The following is a 6,000-nucleotide window of genomic DNA, read 5'->3' as shown; positions in this document are numbered from 1 at the left end:
ATCTCATTTGATCCTCACAACAACCCCGGAAGGTAGGTGCTATTATTACTCCCATTTTACAGGTGAGGAAGCTGAAGGAAAGAGGGGTTAAATGATTTGTCCAGGGTCATTCAGCTAAATTGTCTGAAGTCATCCATATTCAAACTGAGGTCTTCATAACTTCAAGTCCAACACTCCAAGAAAAACTTCATAATTCTTATAAGAGCTGTCTCAAAGGGCATGGTCGGCTTTTGAAGTTATATAGTGGGGTCCTTTTCATTAGATTAGATCTTTAGGCAGAGGCTGGATGATCACTTGTATTTTCAAGGAGAATGCTGTTTAGGTAATTTGGACTAGATGCCCTCTGAGGATCCTTCCTGCTCCACAATTTTTTGAACCCCATCCTTTTATAGCAGAGAAAACTAGACCACAGAGAGGTAAAATGATTTGTCCAAAGTGGCAAAGCTAGAACTCTGGTCTCCTGCCTCTCAGCCCTTTGCCCTTTCTATAACTCTTGGGCACGTCTCCTTGCTTTGTTTTGCTTATACTCTTTAGTTTCTGGGAACCTGGGGGAACAAAGTGTTTCAATTGTCACCTCAGTACAAAAACCAATTCACCAAGGAATGAGAATAATCCAGGTGATTCTCTACATTGATATAACTCATTGTTCCAAGAACTCAACCATGCCCTGTTCTAACCTTTCTCTAATTCAGAGAAGGAATACAGATTTATTAATGCCTCTTTTTCTACACCTGGAGGTGGCTCAGGTTTGGAGAAATGAAGTATCTTCTTTCATGCCAGGGAAGCACACTCAAACATCCATTAGCCCATCCATCCATCTATTTATCAATCTAATCCAACAGGTAGTTTTTTTTATCATGAGCTTAAAAATGTCAATATGCCAAAAAGAACAAGGGCAGGACTGAATGTGAACCCTTGAGTTTCTTTTATGTATGATTTTCTTAAAAGTATATATTAAATTTAGCGTATATATTTAAAATACATAAAGGTATATAAAATAAAATACGTAAAATAAAAGCACATCAAAAGTACTAATTAAATTAAATGTGCCATTGTAATAGGTACTAGGAACATAAAAACCAAAAGAAAACATCATTCCTGCTCTCAAAGAACTTACATTTTACTAGATATGTATGTATGTATATAAAATCATGAGGGGAGGGAGAGAGCACGAACAACAAAGTGGACTGGGAAGGCCTTCCCATGAGCTCAGCCTTATCTTTGAGCCTCCGGAATAGTCAAAACTTTTGATTCCTTATACTCATCATGTTTTCTAGGTTGCCTGCCCTCCTCTGGATCCACTACAATTTCGCCATACATACTTGCCAGTGGAAATGAATTTGAAAGTAGGCTCTTCCATTTGATTTATACAGGTACTAGGAAAACCTTTAAGCAAAAGTTCTCTCCCATCTGTCCTGCCCTCTCTATTCTAAGAGCCACCATCCTAGTACAGGTCTTCGTGACAACCTTCCTGAATTGTTGCAATAGACTCCTGACAACTTTGTACACTTCTACTATGTTCACCTTCTAATCTATCCCTTATACCACCGAAAAAATAATCGTCCTAATACCTAGATTTTGTGATACCATTCTTTTGCTCAATAATCTTCAATGGTTCCCCATTGCTTAATGAATAAAGTTCAAAGTGCTTAGCCTGAGGTCTTGTACAATTTCATGACATCTTGCCTTTCTAGAACTCAGGAAGGATGAGGTCCCTGATTAATCTGTACTTACCCTGTCCTACGTTAGCAAATTCCCCCTTCCTGCTTCCCTAATCCCTAATTTGTCTACTTAAGCAAAAACGACGTGCTCGTAATACCACTTCCTGAATTCCTGTGCCCACCCAGTTCATTCCTACTCCCCTCCAGTTTCTGTCTCCTTCTTTCCTTTCATTGTGCCTTCTGAGTCTCTCTCTGTACTCCCCCGCCCCCTCCCCCCGACCTCCCTCCTTTACAAGCACTAACAAAGTCCTCTTCACTCTAGATCTCTTCCTTTCTCACTCTTTCCAAATACTTACTTTCTTCTCTCCAGAAGATACTATATCCCAGCCACCTTTTTCAGGTCTGATTGTTTCTTCTTTCATGTCTTGACACAGGGGGTCAGTAAGAGGAGTCATCTTTGCTCTTTGCTTCCCATTGCCTCCCTGTCTTTGTGTACACTGTTCTTTATTTGTTTGATAACCGACAACATGCAATAATAGAAAGAGCTGGACATGGAGTTAGGATGCTTGGAAAGTGGAAAAGTACTGAATTAGTAGTGAGCATGAAAGTCTTCAAGGGAAGTGTGCTAGAGGAGGTGAACCTTGAGCTGGATATTGAGGAATGCATTGATTTTGTATTGGTGGTTCATAGAGGATGAAAAAGATTTCAGACATATCTTATGTAGGAAATGTGTGTGTGCATGTGTTGTCCCTGTAGACAGAGGTACCCCAAGTGGGTGATACTGCACCCTGGGGGGCATTAGAATGATGGGAAGGGTAGTGGCCTCAGGTGCAACTGGGAGGTGTTGAATCAAAATAACGGGGTGGACGAAGCATGAGAAAAGGAGAGAAGATAAGAAAATTTTGAAAAACTGTTTGTACACTTTTCATCTATTGTGTAACAGAGTTAAAGCCATAGTGATTAAATTATTTTCCAAATAAACACACAAAATGCAAGTCATAACCAATCAGTGGTCAAGACCACCAACAGATCTTAGCAAGCAAGTGTTGGCAGGCAAATGTGTCACACATTGTCGGGAAGTTTAGCATGTACCAGCAGGACTCTGTACATGCAATGATTTGTTTACAACATGATGCAATATTGCATCACCAAAATTTCAATGCAGGAAAACCCCACAAATTTACAATAAATTATTAAACTTAAGATGTCATTTAAAAAAATAATTTGTATTATTTTACATAAAGCAAGTTTCAAAAAAACTGTTAAAGGGCTAAATAAAGTAGATTTCCAGGGGGGTGCAAAGTAATTTTTAAGGGGGTAGTAAGTCAAATAAGTTTGGGAACCTCTGATATAGGTCATGTGTGTCCACATGGGTCTGTTTAGATATGGCTTGCTGAAGCATGCGTAGATGTCTTTGTCCATCTTTCTCCAAGAGAGACTTATTCCTTCCAAGAGAGGAGCTGAAATTTGGTGCCACAAGGCTAGCTGCACTGCTGTCCTCAGAGATGTGGGATACTGGGGTAGAATTTTATCTATTTGCTCCCCTATGTATTGTTAGTCTAAGGGAAATATTCTTTAGACTTAAGCTACACTCTTGATCACTGTTCCTTAGTGGAGAGTGCCCCAAGTTATATATCTAAAGCTTGATTCCTTTCACACTAAATTACACAAAGATGATACATAGTGAATAGCAAATAAACTTGTTTGTCTAAACCAATAGCAAACAAAAATCAGTGAAATTATACAGCTGAGAATATACTAGACAGTATACAGAATGAACGAGTTCTTCCACCAGGAGTGATATATCTCAGAGAGAGACAGACAGATAGATAGAGAGGGAGACAGAGACACAGAGACAAAGTGTGAGTCCCAGATCTCACCCAAGGTGAAATTCCCTTAAGTCTCTTTAAAGTAGTAAGCTGGTGATAGAGACCAAAGTGACAATGCTTCTACATGTTGGCTTTTCCCCAGAATGTTTCTTTCATTTCAGAGATGTCTTCCTGACAGGAATATAGAATTTCACATCTACTTTCCTTGCACTCAAAGCCATAAGACAAAGATTTTTACTCTCCTAAACTCTCCCAACTCTGTTCCTCCTATAGGGACACAGGAGAAAAGTCTTAGGCAAATGAGATCAAGATCACAGAGTCACACTTAAAAACATCATCAAAGAATACTAAAAGTATGAATCAGGTCATGAGACCTGCCAGCTTTTCTTACGTCAGCTTCTTCCTAGAGTCTTACTCTCTCTGTAGCAACTTGAAGAGAGGTTGGCATTATCCTTCTCTCTCAAAGCTGGAAGCCAGAAGTCCTGATGACATGTAAGAGCCTGGATTTTATGAGCTTCCATGGATTAAATGATATATCTATGCAGATAATTCCCAAATCTATACGTCTAGCTCTAACTTCTTTCCAGAGTTCCAGTCTTGTCTATCACCAACTACCTTTTAAATATTTTGAAGTGGCTGCCTGATAGGCATCTTAAACTCAATATGTTGGGGAAAAAAAGTTCAGTATGTTTTTTCTCAAACTTACTTCCATTCCAAACTTCCCTATTACTTCCCACTATCCTCGAAGTGATCATGTTCACAGCTTAGGCATCCTTAACTCCTCACTCTCCATTAGTCAGTCAGATGCCAATCTTGTCATCCTCCCCACCCCACAATATCTCTCAAATACAACCTTTTCTCACTCACACAGTTGCCCCACTATTCAGGCCCTCATCACCTCTGATTTGTTTCCCTGCCTTAAGTGTTTTTCCACTCTAACGTAATCAACTGTTGTTCAGTTGTTCAGTAGTATCCAACTCTTTATGATCCCATAGCATGTCAGGACCTTCTATCCTCCACTACCTCTTGAAGTCTGTCTGAGTTTGGGTTCACTGTTTCCATAACATTATCTATCCATCTAATCCTGCGCCATCCCCTTTTCCTTTTTTGCCTTCAGTCTTTCCCAACATGAGGGTCTTTTCCCAATGAGTCCTGCCTTCTCATGTGGCCAAAGTATTTAAGCTTCAGCTTCAGCATTCCACCTTGCCATGAATAACCTGAAATAATCTCTTCAAGTATTGACTGAATTGATCTTGCTGTCCAAGGGACTTCTAAAAGTCTTTTCCAGCACCACATTTGGAAAGTGTTGATTCTTCAGTGCTCAACTTTCCTTATAGTCTGACTCTTACAACCATACATTGTAAGCAAGATGACATCTTTGCTTTTTAGTATGTTGTCCAGATTTTCTGTAGCTTTTCTTCCAAGGAGCAGATGTCTTAATTTCATGCAGCCGTTGCTATTTGCAGTGATCTTTGAGCCCAAGAATATAAGATCTGAAACTGTTTCTATTTCTTCTTCCTCTATTTGCTAGGAAGTGGTGGGATCAGTTGCTAGGATCTTAGTTTTTTTTTTCACAGACAGCTTTGACACTCTATTCTTTCCCTCATTAAGAGGCTCCTTAATTCCTTTTCACTTTTTGCCATCTGAGTGATATCATCTGCATATGTGAGATTGTTGATATTTCTCCCAGCAACCTTATTTACAGCTTTTGATTCATTCCACCTGACATTTCACATGATATACTCTGCATATAAAATAAATAAGATGACAACATACAGCCTTGTCAAACACCTTTCCTAATCTTAAACCAATCAGTTGTTCCATGTCCAGTTCTAACTATTCCTTCTGGGCTTGCATACTAGTCCCTCAGGAGACAAGTAAGATGATCTGTTACTCTCATCTCTGAACACTTGCCACATTTTGTTGTGATGCACACAGTCAAAGGCTTTAGTGTAGTCAATGAAGCAGAAGTAGATGATTTTCCAGAACTCTCTTGCTTTCTTCATAATTCAGTGAATGTCGGCAATTTGGTCTCTAGTTCCTTTGCCTCTTCCCCAAAGAGCCTGTTGTTTTGGTTCACATATTGCTAAATCCTGACTTGCAGAATCATAAGCATAAACTTGCTGGAGTGTGAAATGAATGCAATTGTTTGATAATTTGAACATTCCTTGGTGTTGTCCTTCTTTAGGACTGGGAGGTAAACTGATCTTTTCCAATCCAGGGGCCACTGTTGTGTTTTCCAAACTTGCTGGCATATTGAGTGCAGCACTTTAACATCATCTTATAGGGTTTTTAATAGTTCAGCTGGCATCCCATCACCTTCAATAACCTTATTGTTAGTAACACTTCCTAAAAGCCCACTTGACTTCATTCTCTAGGATCTCTGACTCTAGACCATTGGTGATGTTAAGATCTTTCCTGCATAGTTCTTTTGTGTATTCTTGCCACCTTTTCTCAATCTCTTTTACTTCAGTCAAATCCCTACCATTTTTGCCTTTTATCATACCCAT

The sequence above is a fragment of the Notamacropus eugenii genome, chromosome 5, assembly GCF_028372415.1.
Source record: "Notamacropus eugenii isolate mMacEug1 chromosome 5, mMacEug1.pri_v2, whole genome shotgun sequence".
Lineage (NCBI taxonomy): Eukaryota > Metazoa > Chordata > Mammalia > Diprotodontia > Macropodidae > Notamacropus > Notamacropus eugenii.
Note: the sequence above shows the minus strand (reverse complement) of the source record.